The sequence below is a fragment of the Erythrolamprus reginae genome, chromosome 2, assembly GCF_031021105.1.
Source record: "Erythrolamprus reginae isolate rEryReg1 chromosome 2, rEryReg1.hap1, whole genome shotgun sequence".
In the NCBI taxonomy this organism is placed as follows: Eukaryota; Metazoa; Chordata; class Lepidosauria; order Squamata; family Dipsadidae; genus Erythrolamprus; species Erythrolamprus reginae.
Genome location: NC_091951.1, coordinates 47,132,354 through 47,157,379, shown reverse-complemented (window position 1 = coordinate 47,157,379; position 25,026 = coordinate 47,132,354). Strand labels below are relative to the sequence as shown.

At 44.1% G+C, this 25,026-nt stretch overlaps 2 pseudogenes; both read left to right on the top strand.

Moving 5' to 3' along the window:
• The first annotated feature begins 491 nt into the window (after nt 1-491).
• On the top strand, nt 492-15,153 carry LOC139160345 (zinc finger protein 723-like; annotated as a pseudogene).
• A 2,890-nt stretch (nt 15,154-18,043) lies between these two features.
• Nucleotides 18,044-25,026, top strand: part of LOC139160363 (zinc finger protein 721-like) — a 48,617-nt pseudogene continuing 41,634 nt past the window's right edge.

The window sequence follows — 25,026 nt, the reverse complement described above, 5'->3', positions numbered from 1 at the left end:
CACAGGTGAAAGTGCAACTAATTCAGTGTATCCCACCCAGGAACTGATTGCCAAGGAGTGAAAAATATCCCTACTCTAAACCTCTCCACAATTGCAGAGTATCAACAATTCAGGCAAGCCAAGTTAGGAATCAGACTCCACCAAGGCTATTGGAGCTCTGTGATATTGTGGTGGGATGTAATAACAGAAACCCGAAAGATTTTTCCAGTGTCCCCTTTTATGGGACGGGGAATCAAGAGAAGAGGATTATTATGAATCTCTTAAGTACAAAGAATAATTACATTCCTTTGCTCGCTCTGGGGGAAACAACTTTCTCCTTTCAGGACCCTGATAGAAAATGCAGCGTTTCTACCCTTTGCATAAACACCGTCCGTACACACAAGCCTCCGTCAAGTGAGTCACTCAGAAAAGAGAACAGGACACCGTGCGGTTCACCATTCGGCCACTGGAGGGCGAACGCCAGAGGTGATTTACCATAGGAGAATGGGAGGGAAGCGGTTTCGTCTAGGACCCAGCGCTCTGTCTCCTTTGCAACCTTTTGAGCCTCGCAGGAGGTTTTAATGGGTGCCAGGAAGTCTTGAAGGGAGGAGAACTAGAGGTGGGCATGGTAAGTGATGCATGTGTGAGTGTGTCTTCGCGTGCAAGGGGTGGGTGAGGAGCAGAGGGTGCTGCTCGTGCTAGAGAAAGAAGGGACGGAAACTGAGTCCCCATGCAGGTTCAATCTTCTGAGTCCTGGGATGGGAGAGCTCGGATCCCATGTTCCCCTGCCGCCCCTCTCCAACGCAGGTGGCAGGCAGAGGGAAACATGCTCAGGATGAGCAGCGTTGCCCCAGGAACAAATCCCCCGAGAGGAGGAAGGGTCCTGGGGGAATCCTGCAATCCCACTCCCACTCCTCCCAATATCCTGGAGAAAGCTCCGAGGGGGGAGATGGGGAGAGCTTGGAGGGCAAATCTGGAGCAGGAAATAAGAACATGCTTGCAAGGGAGCAACTGCAGTTGATTGTGCCCGCCTCCTCCTTATATGCTAGAAAAGACTAAAATAGGGTTGGATCCTCAGGAGTTCAATTTCTCTTAGGAGGGTGAGTGAACCAGGACATCGCCAACCCCAGTGTTTCATGTGAACAGTTGCTTAGACCAGTGTTTTTCAACCAGTGTCCCGTGGCACACTAGTGTGCCGCAAGACATGGTCAGGTGTGCCGCGAAGCTCAACAAGAGAGAGAAAGAGGGAGAGCGAAAGAAAGCAAGAGAGAAAGAGAAAGAGAGAGAAAGAGAGAGAGAGAAAGGGAGGGAGGGAAGGAGGGAGAGAGAAAGAGAGCAAAAAAGAGAGGAAGGAAGGAAGAGAGAAAGAAAGAGGGATGGAGAGAGAGAAGGAAGAGAAAGAGGGAGAGCGAAAGAAAGCAAGAGAGAGAAAGAAAGCAAGAGAGAGAGAGGGAGGGAGGGAAGGAGGGAGCGAGAGCAAAAAAGAGAGGAAGGAAGGAAGAGAGAAAGAAAGAGGGATGGAGAGAGAGGAAGGAAGGAAGAGAGAGAAAGAGGGAGAGAAATAGAGTGAAAGGGAGGAAGAGAGAGAGAGAATTTTTTTGTCCAAACTTTTTTTAGCTCCCCCATCCCCCCCCCCCCCCCCCCCCGCTCAATGTGCCCCATGATTTTGTATATGTAAAAAATGTGCCGCAGCTCAAAAAAGGTTGAAAATCACTGGCTTAGACAAGGGGTAGGCAAAGTTAGCTCTTGTATGACTTGTGGACTTCAACTCCCAGAATTCCTGAGCCAATCATGCTAGCTCAGGAATTCTGGGAGTTGAAGTCCACATGTCATAGAAAAGCCAACTTTGCCTACCCCTGACTTAGCCTGTTTGTGGTTTGGGTAGGTTTGGGGAACCTGCCCATGTGTAATTGTGTGATTTGGCTCTCAAAAAACAAACCCCGAAGGAAAGGAACATCCAAAGCAGTCATACTTTGGCCTTTTTAAAAAAAGGCCAAAATACTTCCATGGTTTGTTCAGCTGTTAGAGTTTGGCATGTTGGGTAAAACCTTCTTCGCATGTAAATGCAGATCTAGGTTTGTATAAAGCAAACCCTGCTTTGAGAGAAAGAAAAAAAGTAAAATTACCGTATCCAAAATGCATTTATCCAGTGTTTCAAGTCCTTGATGGAAGTCAATCCCAGGTTTTGTACGCATATATTCCTGCACAAGAGCTAACTGCTCTGCGCTTCTGTAATCCTGTCCTAGCTCAGAAAAATATATCTTTCCATTGGAATGAGTGTTCTTAATCCACCACTTTTTGTTTAAGCTCACATACAGAAATTGGAAACTATTTGTACCACTTCTCTTGAAGGCAAAAAATCAGAGAAAGATTGCTGAAAGAGTTGCCTGACCTGTTGTTAAAAGAATGGGACTATGAATAAAAAGGTGTTTGGAGATCCAAAAGATTCCCTGGGACCCACTTGAAATTGCAATACAGAGAAAGAATGAAAAGCCAAACTTTAGCGAATGAAGAATTTGGAAAAGGTTCTTCTGGTGTTCAACCTAGGAGCTATGGGGAGATCTGGGCCAGAACTGGGCAGAAGACCCTGGAGGAGACAACTACCCTTTCAGAAGTTCAGCCCTGGAATTTCAGGAGCTTCCAATACAAGGAGGATGAAGGTCCCCGAGGACTTTGCAGCCGACTCCATTCCTTTTGTAGTCAATGGTTGAGACCAGACAAGCACACAAAAGCTCAGATGTTGGACCTGGTTGTTCTGGAGCAGTTCCTGGTCCTTCTGCCCCTGCAGATGGAGAGCTGGTTGCGGGAGTGTGGAGCAGAGACCAGCTCCCAGGCAGTGGCCTTGGCAGAAGGCTTCCTTCTGAACCAGGTTGTGGACCAGAATGAGAGCAATGAGTGGCAGGTGAGAAACTCAAATTGGTTAAATCTAATAAACTGTGTGTTTGAATTCTTAACCCTTGCCTACCATAGTTCTTTGGTATTCATTATACATGGAGATACTTCTAATTCTTGTAGGACATTGTTCTGTTCTTTGTGATAGTTGTTCCTTTCCTAATTTACAACCTCACTGATAGATTTCCAGGGCTTTGTTTGTTTGTTTGTTTATTTAGATTTGTATGCCGCCCCTCTCCGCAGACTCGGGGCGGCTCACAACAAAGTGCAAAAAATACAATTTATAACAAATCTAAATTTCTACTAAAAACATTTTAAAACCCCATTTCTAAACACACATACATACACACATACCATTCATAAATTGCATATGCCCGGGGGAGATGTCTCAGTTCCCCCATGCCTGGCGACACAGGTGGGTCTTAAGGAGCTTGCGAAAGGCAAGGAGAGTAGGGGCAGTTCTAATCTCCGGGGGGAGTTGGTTCCAGAGAGTCGGGGCCACCACAGAGAAGGCTCTTCCCCTGGGGCCCGCCAACCGACATTGTTTAGTTGACGGGACCCGGAGAAGGCCCACTCTGTGGGACCTAATTGGTCACTGGGATTCGTGCGGCAGCAGGCGGTCTCGGAGATATTCTGCTCCAGTGCCATGAAGGGCTTTAAAGGTCATAACCAACACTTTGAATTGTGACCGGAAGTTGATCGGCAGCCAATGCAGACTGCGGAGTGTTGGTAAAACATGGGCATACCTAGGTAGGCCCATGACTGCTCTCGCAGCTGCATTCTGCACGATCTGAAGTTTCCGAACACTTTTCAAAGGTAGCCCCATGTAGAGAGCATTACAGTAGTCGAACCTCGAGGTGATGAGGGCATGAGTGACTGTGAGTAGCGAGTCCCGATCCAGATAGGGCCGCAACTGGTGCACCAGGCGAACCTGGGCAAACGCCCCCCTCGCCACAGCTGAAAGATGGTTCTCTAATGTGAGCTGTGGATCGAGGAGGACGCCCAAGTTGCGGACCCTCTCCGAGGGGGTCAATAATTCCCCCCCCCCCAGGGTAATGGAAGGACAGATGGAATTGTCCTTGGGAGGCAAAACCCACAGCCACTCCGTCTTATCCGGGTTGAGTTTGAGTCTGTTGACACCCATCCAGGCCCCAACAGCCTCCAAGCACCGGCACATCACTTCCACTGCTTCATTGACTGGACATGGGGTGGAGATGTAAAGCTGGGTATCATCAGCGTACTGATGATACCTCATCCCATGCCCTTGGATGATCTCACCCAGCGGTTTCATGTAGATATTAAATAGCAGGGGGGAGAGGACCGACCCCTGAGGCACCCCACAAGGGAGAGACCTCGGAGTCGACCTCTGACCCCCCACTAACACCGACTGCGACCGACCGGAGAGGTAGGAGGAGAACCACTGAAGAACAGTGCCCCCCACCCCCAACCCCTCCAGCCGGTGCAGAAGGATACCATGGTCAATGGTATCGAAAGCCGCTGAGAGGTCAAGAAGCACCAGGACAGAGGATAAACCCCTGTCCCGGGCCCGCCAGAGATCATCCATCAACGCGACCAAAGCAGTTTCCGTGCTGTAACCGGGCCTGAAACCCGACTGCTGGGGACCTAGATAATCGGCTTCTTCCAAGGATCGCTGGAGCTGGAGTGCCACCACTTTCTCGACAACCTTCCCCATAAAGGGAAGGTTGGAGACTGGCCGGTAGTTGTTAAGTACGGCTGGGTCCAGGGAAGGCTTCTTGAGGAGGGGGCGCACGAGCGCCTCTTTATAGGATGATGGGAAGGATCCCCTCCCCAAGGAAGCGTTGATAATCTCCTGGACCCAGCTCCATGTCACCTCTCTGCTGGCCGAAACCAGCCAGGAGGGACACGGATCCAGTAAACAGGTGGCGGAACTCACAGCTCCAATGGCCTTGTCCACTTCATCAGGTGTCACCAGATCAAACTCTTCCCAGACAGATGGACAAGTACGGGCCCCAGTCACCTCAACTGACTCGTTGTCAGCCGACTCTGTTTTCCAATTGGAGTCAAGGTCCGCCCGTATCTGAGCGATTTTATCAGCGAAAAACGTGTTAAAATCCTCGGCACTACTCTGTAAGGGCTCCCCAACTCCCCTCTGATTAAGAAGGGAGCGGGTCACCCTAAACAGAGCGGCCGGGCGGGATTCCGCTGATGCAATCAAGGCGGCATGATACGCGCATCTTGCTGTCCTGAGCGCCACTTTGTAAGTCTTAATAAAATCTCTTACAAGTGTTCGATCAGATTCAGACTTACTCTTCCTCCATCGCTTCTCTAGACGTCTCTTCTGGCGTTTCAACTCCCGGAGCTCCTCGTTGAACCATGGAGCTCTACGGGGTCTAGCGCCGCGGAGAGGTCGCAAAGGCGCAATCCGATCAAGAGCCTCCGCTGCAGCCTTGTTCCAGGTTTCTGCAAGAGACTCCGTCGAACTGTGGACGAGTGCATCTGGAATAACCCCAAGCGCCGTCTGAAAGCCCTCTGGGTCCATCAGGCGTCTGGGGCGGAACATCTTAATTGGTTCTGCCTCCCTGCGGGGAAGGATTGGAGCCAGGAAGTCAAGCCATAGTAGGAAATGGTCTGACCATGACAAAGGCAATACTTCTAAGCCCCTTAGTCTCAGACCATTGCTCAATTGCTCAGAGAGGAATACCATGTCGGGTGCGTGCCCTCCCTCGTGCGTTGGACCCTGTATTACTTGAGTCAGGTCCATGGCTGTCATGGTGGCCATGAACTCCTGTGCCAGTCCAGAGGCTTCGCCGAGTGACGGCAGGTTGAAGTCCCCCAAGGCAATAAGTCTGGGGAACTCCACCGCCAACCCGGCTACCTCCTCGAGCAGCACAGGCAGGGGCTTTGGAGGGGTGTTCACAGAAGAAGAATGTGGATGCTCTCAAAGTCCCTAGTGAAGGCAATGTCTTCAAAAGGGGCTAAGTGCAACCCAGCCGTGTGGGGTCGCTCACGAACACGAATCCTAGAAAGAAAAACCTGGACACATTCTCTCTCTGGGTGAAGTGACATAGTGTAGAGCCATGTACTCCTTTTTATTTAGGAACATAAGGAAATGGGGTATAATTACATATACATGTCAAATGATACATCCAACAACACAACTTCAAACGTATCTTTTGAGTTCTTCCTTTTCCCATAGATATCAAGAAACAATTTCCTAGAAACTTCCTAAGAGCAGATGTTTCTCACACCTAATTTCTCTGAAGTCTTCTTATCTCACTAATCTTCCTTAATTACCCTGTAGTCCTGTTGTATGCTTCAGGCAATGAAAATCCCCCCCCCTTTGATCCTATAACGTCCTGTCCTGTCCAGTCCTGTCCGGAGTGGTGAAAACTTTGTTTATTGTGAGATGTTTATTTGAGCCCTTTTGTTTCCCTGTTGTGATTGCCAGGAATGCAGATTAGGCGAGTTTAGTGCCCTTCCTGTCCTGGGTTATAGAATTAGGGTAAGCAGAGTATTTTTATGCTAGGGGTCCAGATATATAATTATAATTATAATCCTATTCTAACATTTATGCTATACTGCAACAGAAGAATCCACTTTTTTATGTGTATTGTCCATTCCTTCTTCTTGTTTCCTGCCTACTTCTTCAAGACCTTCGTGGTGGAGATCAGAGATCCTGAGCAAAGGAGCCATCCATCAAATTCATCTCTGGAAATGTTCTGCAGGAGGATCTCTCAGGATGGTCCAAATCAAGACACAACCAGAGGTAATACAAGGCTCTCCTATTCCCCAGAGACACCTTCTATATGCCTTCTCTATAGAACACCAACACCACCATTATGAATTATGCAGTGTAAATTCTGTCTCCCTCACAGGGAAGAATAGAAGGAAGTTGAGCCTTCCTGATGCTGGAACTGAAAGAATGGTTGGAACTCCAGTTCAAGTAAGAGGATATTAATTTATTATATTTGTATTTATTTATTGCATTTATATGCCACTCACTCCGAAACGGACTCTGAGCGGCTAACAACAGTTATAAATACAATACAAGTAAAAACATTACTAAAATCACGTATATAATTTTAAAAAACCATACATACTAACAATCAATCTTAATTCCAGGCCTGCCGGAAAAGCCAGGTTATAACAGCTTTCCAGAAAAGCAGTAAGGAGGAGATAATGTGAATCTCAGGGGCAGTTGATTCCATAGGGTCGGAGTCACCACAGAGAAGGCTCTTCCCCGAGAGCCTTCCTTTCCTTCAGAAAGTCAAGCTGACGGTCTCTTTCCATCTTATTTGGGTTGAGCAAAATTAAAAGTTAAAGTAGGTTCTTTTTAGGAAATATTTATAAAAGATCACTACCTTAACTGCTAATTGTTTTCAATCATACTTATTCTAACTACTCGCTTTTCAAATAATCCTTCATGGTGCCTGTTTTTGTTTTTTTGTAACTCTTTGACTTGGATTTGCTTGCAGAATGCCGAAAACTCTAAATATTTACACTGGCAATTCTGATGCCTTGATTTATGCCTGAATTTGGAGACCAAACAAGTTCAGCTTTGCAAAAGCTAAAAATGTCCTCCGCACAAAATTTATTCTGCTTTGTTATCTTCCATTCACTTGATGTTTCAGACTATCAGCAGCTTCCTTACAATGTGAGGAGGAACAGAAACAAATTCCGGGCTAAGCTCCCCAGCACTTTCACAAAGGTGCTGAGGATAGATAGGATTGCTCTTTCTTGGGAAACCATGAGACATTTATTAAAATTCTGCAAAGAATCCCCCCCCCCACCAAAAAAAAAAAGGTTTCCTTCCACCAACATCGAAAGATTGGAGTCACTGATAGGTGGAGTTTTGGATAGCGGCTGATTCCAGACGTCTTTGATGCTTTCTGAAGGGTGGGAGGCTGGGTAAATGGATGGATGATGGTAGCTCAATCAATCCAGAAGGAAAACAGTGTTAGTTTCACTAAATGTCCTGCAGAATCAGTAAAATTGATAAAATCTACCCAAAACATTCCTTCAATAAAAACATAGAAACATAGAAGATTGATGGCAGAAAAAGACCTCATGGTCCATCTAACCTGCCCTTATACTATTTTGTGTATTTTATCTTAGGATGGATATATGTTTATCCCAGGCATGTTACTGTGGATTTACCCCATTTGGAATACTGTGTTCAGTTCTGGAGACCTCACCTACAAAAAGATATTGACAAAATTGAACGGGTCCAAAGACGGGCTACAAGAATGGTGGAAGGTCTTAAGCATAAAACGTATCAGGAAAGACTTAATGAACTCAATCTGTATAGTCTGGAAGACAGAAGGAAAAGGGGAGACATGATCGAAACATTTAAATATATTAAAGGGTTAAATAGGGTTCAGGAGGGAAGTGTTTTTAATAGGAAAGTGAACACAAGAACAAGGGGACACAATTTGAAGTTAGTTGGGGGAAAGATCAAAGGCAACATGAGAAAATATTATTTTACTGAAAGAGTAGTAGATCCTTGGAACAAACTTCCAGCAGACGTGGTTGGTAAATCCACAGTAACCGAATTTAAACATGCCTGGGATAAACATATATCCATTGTAAGATAAAATACAGGAAATAGTATAAGGGCAGACTAGATGGACCATGAGGTCTTTTTATGCCATCAGACTTCTATGTTTCTATGTTTACCAACCACGACTGCTGGAAGTTTGTCCCAAGCATCTACTACTCTTTCAGTAAAATAATATTTTCCCACGTTGCTTCTAATCTTTCCCCCAACTAATCTCAGATTGTGCCCCCTTGTTATTGTGTTCACTTTCCCATTAGAAACACTTCTCTCCTGAACCTTATTTAACCCTTTAACATATTTAAATGTTTTGATCATGTCCCCCCTTCTGTCCTCCAGACTATACAGATTGAGTTCATTAAGCCTTTCCTGATTTATGCAATGCAAGTCTTTTTTGTTGCCTGTTTTCTCACATAAACTCTGGACTGCTACTTAGCAGAGCCATTTATCTTAATGCATAGCTTTGTTTTGGGTATTCATAAACAATAGAACCGTGAGGGGTTTTTTTACAATTCCTCCTGGACCTCTTGTGTATTCTCTTTCCCTGTCAGGAGGGCCTTGTCTCCTTCGAGGAGGTGGCTGTGGATTTCTCCGAGGAGGAATGGTCTGAGCTGGATCCTGACCAAAAAGCTCTGCATTGGGAAGTCATGCTGGAAAATTACAGCAACGTGGCCTCTCTTGGTAAGGGTTTCCTTTTGTCCAATCGGAGAGTTCAGGAAGATATTTTGTAGTTTGGAAACCACTGGCTGCATAGTTCCCTCTAAGCTGAGCAGTGAACAATCGCTCACTTAAAAATCATCATCAACTCAGAGTTTTCCAAACCTGCCCAGAAGCCGAGAGGGAAAGAGTGAGAGGGAAGGAGAGAGACAGGAAGAGAGGAAGAGAGAGAAACAGATAGAAAAAAGAGAGGAAGGAAAAGAGAAAGAAAAAGAATGGGAGTAAGGAAGAGAGAAAGAAAATCAAAATCTAGTTTGAAACTAGCTCAACTATTTAAGTGGCATTTTGATATTGATAGAGTTGCCCTATTATGAGCTCACTGTTATAGACACACAGTACAGTATTTTATTTTGAAATTCTCTGAGGCAAAACAGGGTGGGTTTTTTATTTGTTTGTTTGTTTGTTTATTTATTATTTTTGTGCCGCCCAGTCCCGAAGGGACTGCCGCTCAGACACTATACTTTTCCGCCCACCCCCCAAAAAAATTAGAGGGAACACTGACTGGCTGTTTTCTTATTTAAAAAAAAATCCAATAGATGTCATCTCTGGAGAGAAAGCAGGTTGAAATATGCTGTTCTCCTGCTCCTAGGAAGGAAATAAATCTGTGGCATCTCTTTAGATGGAAACTGCAGTTTAATGTTTCCAAATGTAAAATAATGCACTTGGGGAAAAGGAATCCTCAATCTGAGTATTGCATTGGCAGTTCTGTGTTAGCAAAAACTTCAGAAGAGAAGGATTTAGGGGTAGTGATTTCTGGCAGTCTCAAAATGGGTGAGCAGTGTGGTCGGGCGGTAGGAAAAGCAAGTAGGATGCTTGGCTGCATAGCTAGAGGTATAACAAGCAGGAAGAGGGAGATTGTGATCCCGCTATATAGAGCGCTGGTGAGACCACATTTGGAATACTGTGTTCAGTTCTGGAGACATCACCTACAAAAAGATATTGACAAAATTGAACAGGTCCAAAGACGGGCTACAAGAATGGTGGAAGGTCTTAAGCATAAAACGTATCAGGAAAGACTTAATGAACTCAATCTGTATAGTCTGGAGGACAGAAGGAAAAGCGGGAACATGATCGAAACATTTAAATATGTTAAAGGGTTAAATAAGGTTCAGGAGGGAAGTGTTTTAATAGGAAAGTGAACACAAGAACAAGGGGACACAATCTGAAGTTAGTTGGGGGAAAGATCAATAGCAACATGAGAAAATATTATTTTACTGAAAGAGTAGTAGATCCTTGGAACAAACTTCCAGCAGACGTGGTTGGTAAATCCACAGTAACTGAATTTAAACATGCCTTTTTTTAAAAAATAAGTTTTTTAATTAAATTTTTCCACAACAAACAAACAAACAAACAAACAACAACAACAAAAAAAAACTTAAAGAAAAAGTGCCCAACACCAATAACCCCTCCACCATTAGGGGGTTCAGTTATTTACAGAAAATTTCAATTTCTTCCTTGGCTCCGGTTTACATTCCTTTACATACAAAGAGTGATTGAAGTTTATTTTTCACATTGTCGTCAAATATTCTACGTAAAATATAATCTTTCACCTTATTTCATCGTGCCATCAGCTTCTCCAATTTATTTTCATCACAGTTAATTATTCTTGATTCCGTAATTTCAAAGTGAATGTGGTCCACCATGTACCAGTACCAATTTTGGATTGTCCATTTATTGCTGTCCTTCCACCCTAATACCACTACTGCTTGTGCACTTTCCAAGGCTGCTGTTTTGATTTCTCTAAATTCTCGTAATTCCCCATGTTTAACTAGTATTGCTAATTCTTTCGTGATTATCCAATTAATGTTTAACATATTGTTAATTTCATTCTGTACTTCCTTCCAAAATTTTTGAACTTCAACACATTCCCAGAGCATGTGCATAAAAACTCCTTTTATTTGGCAACCATGCCAACAGTTTCCTTTTCCTTTCCTCTGGAAGTGTGCTAGTTTTACTGGCGTGAAGTACCATTTGTGTAAGATTTTCCTTCTCATTTCTCTAATTCTTGTGTTCTTTATCTTATATATATTTTCTACTACTTCTTCCATCTCGTTTTCATTGATCTGTAATTCGTTTTGCCAGTATCTTGTTAGGCCTTTAATCACTTCCTCTTCCACTTGTAATAACATGCTATAAATCTTACTAGCCTGTCCTTTTGAATCATTACTCTTTTCTTTCAGTATTTTCTCTAGACAGTTTTCTTCTCGTAAAAATGCCTCTTTAATCTCCGTTTTATTCAAATATTTGCATATTGCATTAATCTGCAACCATTTTTGTTGGCCCAACCACCATTCGAGGCGAGTTCTGTTAACTCTTCCGTCTGTTTCATATAATCGTTCTATTCTCATTATGCCTTTATCGTTTAATTCCTTTATAACCCTATCTAGGTTAATGTCATTATTTATATTCAAAACATGCAACGTTGATAATTTTGAGTTCCTATTTGCTAATTTCCCTTGCCATTTTGACCAAATATCTACAGCTGCTTTCAAAGGATCAGCTAATCTATTGATTTCAATTTTGCTCCATTTTTTAAATAAAATCTCTTTGTTTTTAACATTGTTAATCTCCTTTTCAAGTTTCACCCACTTCTTTTCTGTCAATAATTGTAATTCCATTAATCTTTCTATTTGAAATGCCTCTCTATATAATTCTAAATTTGGGTACCCCCATCCTCCATCTTTTTCTCTGGCAATCAGCCATCGTTTCCTTGTTCTAGGTTTTTTATTTCCTTCAATCCAATAATTCATTTTAGTGTCCCATTCCCTTAGTTTTACTCCTGGGAAGGTACCTGGTAAAACTTGGAATAAATACATCATTTTTGGAATACAGTGATCCCTCGAGTTTCGCGATCTCGATTTTCGCGAAACGCTATATCGCAATTTTTCCACCCGATGACATCACTCTCTTCCTTTCTCATCTTTCTTTCTCTCTCTCTTTCTCTATCTTGCTTCTTCCTCTCTCACACTCTCTTCCTCCCTCTCTCATCTCTTTCTTTCCTTCTCTCTCTTTCTCTATCTCTCCCCCTCTTGCTCTCGAGCGGCAAGCGAGCAGCTGGGCGGGCAGGTGACGGGCAAGCGGCAAGCGGAAGCCGGGCGGGTGGGTGAACGGGCAAGCGGAGCGGCCGGGCGGGCGGGTGAACGGGCAAGCGAGCAGCCGGGCGGGCGGGTGAACGGGCAAGCGGAGCGGCCGGGCGGGCGGGTGAACGGGCAAGCGAGCAGCTGGGCGGGTGGGTGAACGGGCAAACGAGCAGCCGGGCGGGCGGGTGAATGGGCAAGTGGAGCGGCCGGGCGGGCGGGTGAACGGGCAAGCGGAGCGGCCGGCCGGGCGGGTGAACGGGCAAGCGAGCGGGCGGGCGGGTGAACGGGCAAGCGGAGCGGCCGGGTGACGGGCAAGCGGCAAGCGATCTTGGGGTTTCCCCTTTGCCTGGGCGGCGGGAAGACCCAGGGAAGGTTCCTTCGGCCGCCCAACAGCTGATCTGCTCCGCAGCGCGGCAGCAGCGAGGAGCCGAAGATGGGGTTTCCCCGTTGCGCTGCGGAGCAGATCAGCTGTTGGGCGGCCGAAGGAACCTTCCCGGTCTTCCCCCCACCCACACGCAAACTCCACCATCTGCGCATGTGCGGCCATGAAAAAAAGGGCGCGCATGCGCAGATGGTGTTTTTACTTCCGCACCGCTATATCGCGAAAAATCGAGTTTCGCGAGGGGTCTTGGTACGGAACCCTCGCGAAACCCGAGGGATCACTGTAATCATCATTTTAAGAGCTCTTACTTTGGCCATTTTTCTCAAACTTTCCATTGTAAGCATGCAGCTTAAGCTTAACAGAAGAACACTATTTTTCCCCCTTTAATTGTGACTTTTGGCAAATAAAAAGCAAAGTGCAAGTGGAATATAAGTTGTGTAAGAAGAAAAGAAGAGTTTCAAGGGGGATTTAATTCTTGCAGATCTCTGTTAGAATTGGCACCCTTCCAATAAATGATAGGTTTGCTCCTAATCCAGCTTTGGATACTTTCTCTGATTTTTCTTTCACTCAAAGCTGACTCTTGTTGAGATTTGAATATGTATGGATAATTATAAACACAAGGAATGCTTGCTATTCTTCAATCTTTTATGGTTCATTAATGTAGGAATTATCATTTATACCAGTGTTTCCCAACCTTGGCCAATTGAAGATATCTGGACTTCAACTCCCAGAATTACCCAGCCAGCATTCTCTGGCTGGGGAATTCTGGGAGTTGAAGTCCAGATATCTTCAAGTGGCCAAGGTTGGGAAACACTGATTTATACTACCGTAAGCAATGAAACATGCCATATCTTAGAATTTGAAAAATTTCAAAAGGCAATAATGATGACTTTTTATTTCTCTTTCCCCTTGAAGGTGATAATGAGCAGGACCATAAAGAGTCAAGGGGATCATTCGAAGTGCTCAGACATGGAGACATAATGGAGAAGCCTGCAATTCAAATGGAATTCCAAAGGAACGAGAGAAACCCCCCAGATAATTGGAATAAGGGATGCTCCTCTTCCCTTGAGGCTCACGTGCAGGAGTTTCTTGAGGAAGGGGGGAAAATACAAAAAAGATATATTGGGAAAGGTGTAAAACTATCAAAAGACACGTTAGAGGTAAATAAACACTATCCATCCACATCCAAAGGACAAGATTATATATGCAAAGGCAATGGAAAAAATTACAATTGGACTTTCTCATTTTCTCAGGAAAATGGATCTCGCACGTCACATAAAAATCTTCCCATCGGGGAGAATCCAGAGAAAGTCACGGAGAATGGAAAGAACTTCTGTGAAAGGAAGACTTTTACTGCTCAAGAAAGGAACCACAAGGAGAAGCCATATAAATGCATGGACTGTGGAACGGAATTCCATAAAGTTGCATCCCTTGTGAGACATAAGATAATTCTCACGTGTGATGCGCCGTATAAATGTATAGAGTGCGGAAAAGGCTTCCTAAAAGAGAGTAATCTTACATCCCATCAAAGGATTCACATGGGGGAGAAGCTCGATAAATGCACGAAGACGACTGGACAAAACAGCAGTCTTGTTGCCCATAAAAGAATCTACACAGGGGAGAAACCATATAAATCTAAACATGTAAAGGACTTGAGCGTAAATGCTCTTAAATCCCATAAAAAGATCCACACAGGGGAGAAGCCATTTAAATGCCTGGCGTGTGGGAAGAGCTTCAGCAAACACTGCGATCTTATTTCCCATCAAAGGATCCACACGGGGGAGAAGCCGTACAAATGCATGGAGTGTGGAAAGAATTTCCGACAACCCAGAACCCTCATTATTCATAAAAGAATCCACACAGGGGAGAAACCATATAAATGCACTGAGTGTGGAAAGAGCTTCGGTGTAAACTGTTCCCTTAAGTCCCATCAAAGGACCCACACAGGGGAGAAACCATACAAATGCCTGGAGTGTGGAAAGAGCTTCAGCCAATCCAGTGGCCTCATTATTCATAAAAGGACCCACACAGGGGAGAAACCATACAAATGCACAGAGTGTGGGAAGAGCTTTTGCCAACCCAGTGGGCTCATTATTCATAAAAGGATCCACACAGGGGAGAAACCATTTAAATGCAAGGACTGCGGGAAGTCTTTTAGTCAGAGCACTCACCTTACTGGCCATAAAACAATCCACACAGAGGAAAAGCCATTTAAATGCAAGGAGTGTGGAAAGGGCTTCACTTTAAACTGTTCCCTTACATACCATCAAAGGATCCATAGAAGGGAGAAGCCATTTAAATGAACTGAGTGTGGAAAGTATTTTAGTCAGAGCATTCATCTTACTTCCATAAAAGGATCCACATGGGATATGTAGTGTATTTGCTCAGTAATAAGCCGCTGTTATCTCATTGGTTGCCTCTGTCTCGAGGGAAAGTAGTCGAGGCTTGGCGGGAGAAACTCTGTAACGCTATTGGTTGTTCTAAAGTTGTGCCGGGTATAAATAACCTGTCAGTCACCTTGTTTTGTGTTCTGTCATCCGACTATTAAATAAACTTCTGTTCTTCCACTCCGGCTCACCAGACTTAATAGGATATATAAAGGTAGGGGACATGGAAATGCTTTTATTTATTTATTATTTATTACTGTGACTTGTATGCCGCCCAGCATGATTACGGACTCTGGGCAGCTGACAGCAGTATAAAACAATAAAAATAAATTTTAAAACCTTAATTGTAAAACATTCATCCATACAGCTGGGATAAGATGGAGCTGTTCACTGGCGCCAGGCCTGACGGAAAAGCCATGTTTTTACGGCCTTTCGGAAAGCCAGGAGGATGGGGATCGTGTGGATTTCAGGAGGCAGTTGATTCCACAGAGCCGGAGTTGCCACAGAGAAGGCCCTCCCATGTGGTCCCACCAGCCGACACTGCCTGACCGAAGGGACTGTGAGAAGACCAACTCCGAATGGACTTTGAGAAGACCAACTCTGTGGGCCTGACCGGCTTGCAGGGAGTTATGTGGTAGAGCAAATTACCTTACTGGCTATCAAAGGATCCACACAAGGGAGAAGCCAAGATAAAAGCATGGACTTTGGAAAGAACTTAGGAGAAATGATTTAATTTCCTATACAGAGATATGCTTGAGTGAGCCCGTTTGTTAATTCTAGAAAGTTAGTTAAATCTATTAATTTTTGTATTTATAGAGACTGAGCTTACAAAGGAGTTTTTTCTTAGCTTGATCCTTCCTATTGTCTGACTGTGGGATATGAATTTACTAATGAAAATAAAAATAAGGCCTAGGTGCCATTTTAATTATGATATGGATTATTGGCAGTATCTATATTTATTTTATTTATTATTTTAGATTTGTATGCCGCCCCTCTCCGCAGACTCGGGGCGGCTAACAACAATAAAAAGACAATGTAACAAATCTAATATTAAAAAATGCTGCTAAGACTACATTTGGATCACTGCAGCTAGGTTTGGTCACCATGATATAAAAAAGATATTGAACTCTAGAACAGTGATGGGGAACTTTTTTTGGCTCTGGTGTCAAAAGGGTGCACACATACACAAGATAGTGTGAATGTGTGCTCACACCCAAAATGCATTACCTTCTCCCCTGCACATGCGCACAACCTCCACGCACCTGCCAACCCATCTGCGCACAGACCTCAATGAAGCCTCCGAATGTCGGTAGGCCCTTTGGACCATTTTTCACCATCAACAGGGTTCAGGAAAGCTTTCTGAAGTCTGGGGAGAGTAAAAATCAGCCCAACAGCCAATTGGAAGTTCTAGCTTAGAAAGCTTAGAACTACAGTGGTACCTCGAGATACGAGTTTAATTCGTTCCGGACCTGGCTCTTAAGTCGAGCAGCTCTTATCTCGAACGACTTTTCCCCATAGGAATTAATGTAAATAATTTTAATTGGTTCCAGCCCTCAAAAAACTCACAAAGTTAGTCTAAATTATGCAGAAAGACATGTTTTTAATGAAGAAATGTACATGTACATATAAATGAATAATGAAGTTTCTTTCACTTAACTTGTAAACTTTCTTAAACTTTTAAATTTACATATGTTCAACTTCTCTGCCACCCAATCCTGTAGGACAGAGGTCCCCAACCCTTTTTGCACCAGGGACCGGCTTTAAGCGATCAAGAGAGGAATGGGTGAATGAATGGACGGAGGGTGGGAAGGAAGGAAGGAAGGAAAGAGGGAAGGGACAGGAACAGAGGAAGGAAGCAAGGAAACTTATGAAAGGGGAGAGTAAGAGAGGAATGAGTGGAGGGAGGGAGGGAGGGAGGGAAGAAGGTGGGAAGGAGAAAGAAAAGAAGAAATAGAGGAAGGGAAGGTAAAAGAGAGAAAGAAAAAGAGCAAGAAAGAAAGAAAGAAAGAAAGAAAGAAAGAAAGAAAGGGGGGAGGGACAGGAACAGAGGAAGGAAGCAAGGAAACTTATGAAAGGGGAGAGTAAGAGAGGAAGGAGTGAAGGGAGGGAGGGAGGGAAGAAGGTGGGAAGGAGAAAGAAAAGAAGAAATAGAGGAAGGGAAGGTAAAAGAGAGAAAGAAAAAGAGCAAGAAAGAAAGCTGCAAGCACCCCCCCGAGCCCCCCAGGCCGGCTGCAACCTTTTAAAACACGCGCGCCGCTTCGCAGCTGTCTCCTGAAGCCGAACGCGGAAGTTAGCGTTTGGCTTCAGGAGACAGCTCCTTGGCGCTTGTATCTCGAATTTGGGCTTGTAAGTAGAACAAAAATATCTCTCCTCTCCCAGCTCTTATCTCGAGTTGCTCTTAAGTAGAGCAGCTCTTATGTCGGGGTTCCACTGTACTTCGCCTTAAACAGACCTAAGCATTGCCCATAAAATCATCTGCTATAATATCCTTCCTATCAACCACTACTTCAGCTTCAACCACAACAACACATGAGCACACAACAGATACAAACTTAAAGTAAACCGCTCCAAACTCGACTGCAGGAAATATGACTTTAGCAACCGAGTAGTTAATGCATGGAACTCACTACCTGATTCTGTAGTATCATCGCCTAGCCCCCAAAACTTTACCCTTAGATTATCCACTGTTGACCTCTCCCGATTCCTAAGAGGTCAGTAAGGGGCGCGTATAAGTGCACTAGCATGCCTACCGTCCCTATCCTAATGTTTTTCTCTTACTAGTATCATGGATATAAACCTTGTTATATATTTGTTATATCTTTGTATACTACCAATACGTACTAGATTAAGCAAGCAAGCGTGTAAGTAAGCAAGCAAGCAAATCTATATCTATACTGTATATCTATATCTGGAAATGACAGCCTACGTCCTCCTGGGATCCGATGGCAAACGCCTCATTTCCACCAATTGCATAAGCGCCTTCCTTGCGCACAGAATCCACCAGGTGACTCTCACAGAAAAGACAACGGCACATCTTGCGATTCACCATTCGGCCACTTGAGGGAGAAAATACATTAGGACTAGGAGAATGGGAAGGAAGTGACGTCACGGTCTTTTTAGGATCCAGTACTCTGGCACTTTTGCACCCTTTGAGCTTCTTGGGAGGTTTAAATGGGTGCAGGAAAGTCTTGAAGGGAGGACAACTAGAGGTGGGCAGGGTAAGTGGCGGGTGTGTGAGTGTGTCTCCGCGTGCAAAGGGCGGGGAGGGGTTTGCTCGTTCTAGAGAAAGAAGGGATGGAAGCCGAGTCCCCATGCAGGTTCAATCTTCTAAGCCCTGGGATGGGAGAGCCCGGATCCCATGTTCCCCTGCCGCCCCTCTCCACGCAGGTGGCAGGCAGAGGGAAGCATGCTCAGAATGAGCCGCGTTGCCCCAGAAACAAATCCCCAGAGAGGAGGAAGGGTCCTGGGGGAGCCTCTCAAACCCCCCCCCCCCAATAGCCTGGAGAAAGCTCCGAGGGGGGAGATGGGGAGAGCTTGGAGGGCAAATTTGGAGCAGGAAATAAGAACATGGTTGCAAGGGAGCAACTGCGGGTGATTGTGCCCGCCTTCTCCTTATGTGCTGGAGGAGACTAAAATAGGCTTGGATCCTCAGGAGTTCAATTTCTCTTAGGAGGGTGAGTGAACCAGGGCATCCCCAACCCGGTGTTTCATGTGAACAGTTGCTTGGCCTCTTTGTGTTTTGGGTATGCTTTGTGGAATCTGCCTGTGTGTGATTGTGTGATTTGGCTCTTAAAAGTCAGTGTTGCAAATCCATTATGGAGTTCAATCCCAAAGTTTGTACCCAAGACACTTCATGCACAGGGATGAAGTGCTCAATATCACTCTAATGTGAAACTGCTCGGTTCAAAGAAACATTTCTTTCCGTTATATTCATATGTTTTAATTGGGAATTAAATCAACACTTTCTAATTAATCTCATATACAGAAATCGGAAGCCATTAGTAACACCATTTATTATTATTATTATTATTATTATTATTATTATTATTATTATTATTATTTATTAGACTTGTATGCTGCCTCTCTCTCTCAGATGGCTGAAGGACTTGCTTGGAGCTACAAGAATGGTACTATGAAAACAAAAGTGTTTGGAATTACACAAGATTCCCTGGACCCATTTGGAGTTGCACTACAGGGCAGAGAAAGAATGAAAACCCAATATTTAGCAAGTGAGGAAATTGTAAAAGGCTCTTGTGTCCAGCCTGGGAACTATGGGGAGATCTGGGCAAGAACTGGGCAAAAGATCTTGGAGGAAACAACTACCCTTTCAAAAGTTAAGCCCAGGAACTTCAGGAGCTTTCAATACAAGGAGGATGAAGGTCCCCGAGGACTTTGCAGCCAACTCCATTCCTTTTGTAGTCAATGGTTGAGACCAGACAAGCACACAAAAGCACAAATGCTGGACCTGGTTGTTCTGGAGCAGTTCCTGGCACTTCTGCCCCTGCAGATGGAGAGCTGGGTGCGGGAGTGTGGAGCAGAGACCAGCTCCCAGGCAGTGGCCCTGGCAGAAGGCTTTCTCCTGAGCCAGGTGGTGGAGCAGAAGGAGAGGACTGAGTTGCAGGTGAGACACCTTTATTTGGGAGCTCAGAATTGATTAAATCTAATAGACTAAATCTAATGGTTTGAATTCTTAACTCTTGCCTACCAAGCTTCCTTGGTATTCATTATATGTGGAGATACTCTGATAATTCTTGCAGGAACTTGTTTTGTTTGTTTGTGGTAGTCCTTCCTTTCCACTTTTCAACCTCACTGATGGATTCTGGAGCTTCAAGATTCTTCATCAAGAAGAATCTTGATGTGTATTGTCCATTCATTCTTCTTATTTTTTGCCTGCTTTTTCAAGCCCTTCATGATGGAGATCAGAGATCCTGAGGGAAGCGGGCGTCCATCAAATTCAACTCTCGAAATGTTTTTCAGGAGGACCTCTCAGAATGATCCAAATCAAGACACTATCACAGGTAATACAAGACTCTCCCATTCCCCAGAGAGATCTCTGCTGTTTCATTTTTCTCTATGTTTTGTCATTTATAGAATACCATCTCCTACATTACAAATATGCAGTTTAAAATTCTGTCTCCCTCACAGGGACGAATAAGAGGAACTTTGCTCTTCTTGAATGTGCAGTTGAAACAGTGGTTGAAACGCCAATTCAGGTAAGAAAAAGAAATGTATTTATTGGAACTGTATTCAGGAAAGTCATGGTGGTGTACATAATATGTCTCCTTCCATTAATGTTTTTTTAAAATCAGTACTTTCAAAAAGCGCTACATTGCCAATTATGATTACTGTACAATATTTGTAATTATGCTGCCATGTTTCTGTAAAAATAAGATCTCAAAAATAAGTTCAAGCTTGATTTTACATGTGCACCTAATGCAAGGCCTACCCCAAAATAAGCCCTGGTTAAGACACCCCACCCTCTATTGTACCTAGTTACACGAGGTGGAGCGTGGCTCACTGGTGAAAATCAAACTGGGCCGGAGATGGCAATGATGGAGCACGTCATCATTCCCCGAACCCACTCCAAGTCCTCAGAGAGGGGCGGCATATAAGTCTAATAAATATTATTTTTATTTTTATTATTATTATTATTATTCTTATTCTTATTGTTGTTGTTTTGTTGTTATTATTATTATTTATTATTATCATTATTATCATTATCATCATTATTATTATTATTATTATTATTATTATTATTATTATTATTATTATTATTATTACCACCTTAGGATAGTTGCAACCAGGCCTCCCTTGCCCTGACACATACTTTGATTTTCCTTGACTTCTGTGGCCTCTTGCTGCCGCTTACGCATTTTGTGTACTCTCTTTCTCTGTCAGGAGGGCCTTGTCTCCTTCGAGGAGGTGGCTGTGGATTTCTCCGAGGAGGAATGGTCTGAGCTGGATCCTGACCAAAAAGCTCTGCATTGGGAAGTCATGCTGGAAAATTACAGCAACGTGGCTTCTCTTGGTAAGCGGTTCCTTTTGTCTAATTGCAGCGTTCAGGAAGACATTTTGTAATTATAGGTTGTTGTTGTTGTTGTTGTTATTATTATTATTATTATTATTATTATTATCATCATCATCACCACCACCACAAAAAACAGTAATACACAGCAAACGAGATTGATGTGCTGAATTTCGTATCACAATATCACAAGTCGAACACTTCCCAAGCATCTAGGATTGTGTGAGGTATTTTCGTATGATGCATGCATATCCAAGTACGGTGGCCTTTTGCAACTGACAGATCGTGATTTTTTTCAATGTTTATTGTTTTCAAATGCCGGTTGAGATCTTTTTGCACACACCCAATGTGCCGATTACTTACTGGGACCACCTGTACTAGTTTATGCTAGAGTTGTTATACAGTGATCTCTTGATTAGCGCAGGGGTTACGTTCCAAGACCTCCCGCGCTAACCGATTTCCGCGTTATACTGGATGCGGAAGTAAAAACCACCATCTGCGCATGTGCGCCATTTTTTTCATGGCCGCACATGCGCAGATGGTGGAGTTTGCGTGTGGGCGGCGGGGAAGACCAAGGGAAGGTTCCTTCAGCCGCCCAACAGCTGATCTGCTCCGCAGCGCGGAAGCAGCGAGGAGCCGAAGATGGGGTTTCCCCGTTGCCGCGCTGCAGAGCGGATCAGGTGTTGGGCGGCTGAAGGAACCTTCCCTTGGTCTTCCCGCCGCCCAGGCAAAGGGGAAACCCCAAGATCGCTTGCCGCTTGCCGTATTGCAGCTTGGAGCCTTGCTTCGCCTCCTTCGCTGCAATACGGCAAGCGGCAAGCGATCTTGGGGTTTCCCCTTTGCCTGGGCAGCGCTGGGGCCATGCGGAGCCGCTCATCTAGGGGGGCGTGGACCGGCAAGGTGCCTTCCGCTCTCTCTCTTTCTCTCCCTGTTACCAGTGTGGTATAAGAGAGAGAAAGAAAGAGAAAGGAGGGCGACTTGCCAGTCCACGCCCCCCTGGATGAGCGGCCCCGCATGGCCCCAGCGCCGGACTCCGCCGTTGCCTCCGCCTCTGCAGCTGAGAGGCCACGTCCACCCCCTCCTCGGTGTCCCCGGCACCCAGCGTCCTCACGCCGCCTCCACCTCCCGGTAATGCGCCCGACCTCTGCCTCTCTCTTTCTCTCTCATATACCACGCCGGCAACAGGGAGAGAAAGAGAGAGAGAACTAGTGTGGACTTATTTTTTATTTTTTAATATTTTATTTTTTTAATTAATATTTTTTGAAAAACCGCGTTGCAGCGTTTCGCGCTAATCGAGACCGTGCTAATCGAGGGATCACTGTATTTTAATATCCTGATATCGGCTAAGTTTTTCTTGTTTTTCATCAATGCGGCTGTCACCCATTATGGCAACATCAATGATCAACATTTTTTTCCTTTTCCACAATTGTGAGTTCCGGTGTATTGTGTTCCGAAACTTTGTCAGTTTGAATTCGAAAGTCCCAAAGTATTTTGGCATGTTTGTTTTCAACTACTTTTCAGTTTTATGATCCCACCAGTTCTTTACCACTGGTAGGTGGTAGTTGTGGCATAGGTTCCAATGAAGCATCTGGGCCACATAGTTGTGCCTCTGTAGTCTGTCTGTGCAATTTTCTTGCAGCCACTGAGGATGTGATCAATTGCTTCATCAGCTTCCTTGCAAAGTCTGCATTTGGGGTCATCAGCAGATTTTTCAATCCTGGGCTTGATTGCATTTGTTCTGATTGTTTGCTCCTGGGCTGCAAGAATCAAACCTTCTGTCTTCTCCTTCAGTGTACCATTCGTGAGCCATAACCAGGTCTTCTCCTTATCAACTTTTCCTTCAATCTTGTCAAGGAATTGCCCATGCAAAGCTTTATTGAGCCAGCTCTCAGCTCTGGTTTGCATTGTAGTTTTCCTATACTGATTCTTTGTCTGCTTTCAGAGCTTCTGGTTGTTTACTTCAATACAGGTTCTTCATTTTCTTTGACATATTCTGCCAATGCACGTTTTTCTTCTACTGTTTGTTTTACTTGTAAAAGTCCTCTGCCACCAGATTTTCTGGACAGATATAGTCTGTCGACATCACTACAAGGGTGAATAGTGAATGGTCATGAGTTTTCTGTCCAGTTCAGCCTGTGTCCAGTTTATTATGCCAGCAGTATATCTTATGACAATATGGCCTTGATGGTATTGCCTCCATTGAACTTGCTTTTGAGAATTTTTCTGTCTCTTTGTGTGTATTCTTTGCTGACTACATTTTTTACATACCCATGTTTGATGTTGTCCAGTTGTAGTATGCCCAGGTATTTATAGGCCTCTGGCTGATGACACTTTATGGCTTGACCATTAGGCATATTTATGCGCACGCTTTCAGTGATTTTACTCTTCTTCAGTGCTACTGTGGCAGATTTGTCCAAACCAAACTCCATGCTGATATCAATGCTAAAGTTTCGGACAATATTGGGCAGAGAATGTCTTTTCACTTTCAGTTTTTCCATACAGCTTCAGCTCATCCAAGTACAGTGTTCCCTCGATTTTCGCGGGTTCGAACTTCATGAAAAGTCTATACCACGGTTTTTCAAAAATATTAATTAAAAAATACTTTGCGGTTTCCCCCCCTATACCACGGTTTTTCCTGCCCGATGATGTCATATGTCATCACCAATATTTTTTTAAATAAACCTTAATAAATAAACATGGTGAGTAATAATCTAAATGGTTGCTAAGGGAATGGGAAATTGTAATTTAGGGGTTTAAAATGTTAAGGGAAGGCTTGTGACACTGTTCATAGCCAAAAATAGTGTATTTACTTCCGCATCTCTATTTCGCGGAAATTCGATTTTCGCGGGCAGTCTCGGAACGCATCCCCCGCGAAAATTGAGGGAACACTGTATAGCAGATATGAAATTGTATTAGATTTCTTGGATGTTTGATAGCCAAGGTTTGTTTTTTGTAAGATTGCTGACAATGGGATCATGGCAATATTGAAAAGCAATGAGGAAAATGAGCCTCCTTGGAAAGTTCCTCTTTTGATATTGACAGATCCGTAGTTTTCATTTCCAACAAACAGTTCAGTTTTCCAGTGTTTCATCATGTTTTCATTGAAAGTGCCAACAGTTTTGCAGATCCCAATGGTGTCTAGGGACTTGATGATTCGACAGTGTGGGAGTGAGTCAAAAGCTTTTTTATAATTATTCCACATTGTGTGAAGGTTTTCAGTTTTTGCAGTTCTCCAGAATCATTTTGTCTGTTAAAAGCTAGTCTTTTGTGCCCCTGTTATTTCGTTTGTTGCCTTTCTGTTCATTTGGTAAGATGTCATTCTCCTCAAGATAATCTTGAATTCTGTCAGCTATAATGCCAGTCAATAGTTTAAACATAGTGGTTAGACGCGTTATTGGCCTGCAGTTTCCTGGTGCGGCTTCTCTTCCAGGATCTTTTGGTATTAGATATGCTCTCCCAGTTGTCAACCATTCACTGATACTTCATTTTTGCAGCATTTCATTGAATTGTTGGGCCATTTTTTCATGCAGACTGGTCAGATATTTGAGCCAAAATCCATGCAGTTGATCACTGCCAGGTGATGTCCAGTTCTTTACTTTCCTCCCTTGTTTGCTGATCATTTCAATTGTTCTTTCCATTTTTCTGTTATTATTATTATTGTTGTTGTTATTTAGCTATTTTTAGAGTTATGATTCATGCATATAGAAATTATTATGTCATGCCATAATTGAATGCAGTAAGTATGCAAATGAGTGGTGGCGTAGAGATGGAACTCTCGCTTCACAATCAGAAGGCTGTGAGTTCTATCTTAGGTAGAGGCAGATGTTTCTCTCTGGTCACAATGAGAATATATCTGCTGAAAACTCTGCACTGGCTACAGGAAGAGCATCCCTCTGGAACCAACTCCCCCCGGAGATTAGAATTGCCCCCACCCTCCTCGCCTTTCGTAAGCTCCTTAAAACCCACCTCTGCCGTCAGGCATGGGGGAACTGAGATACTCTTTCCCCCTAGGCCCTTACAATTTATGC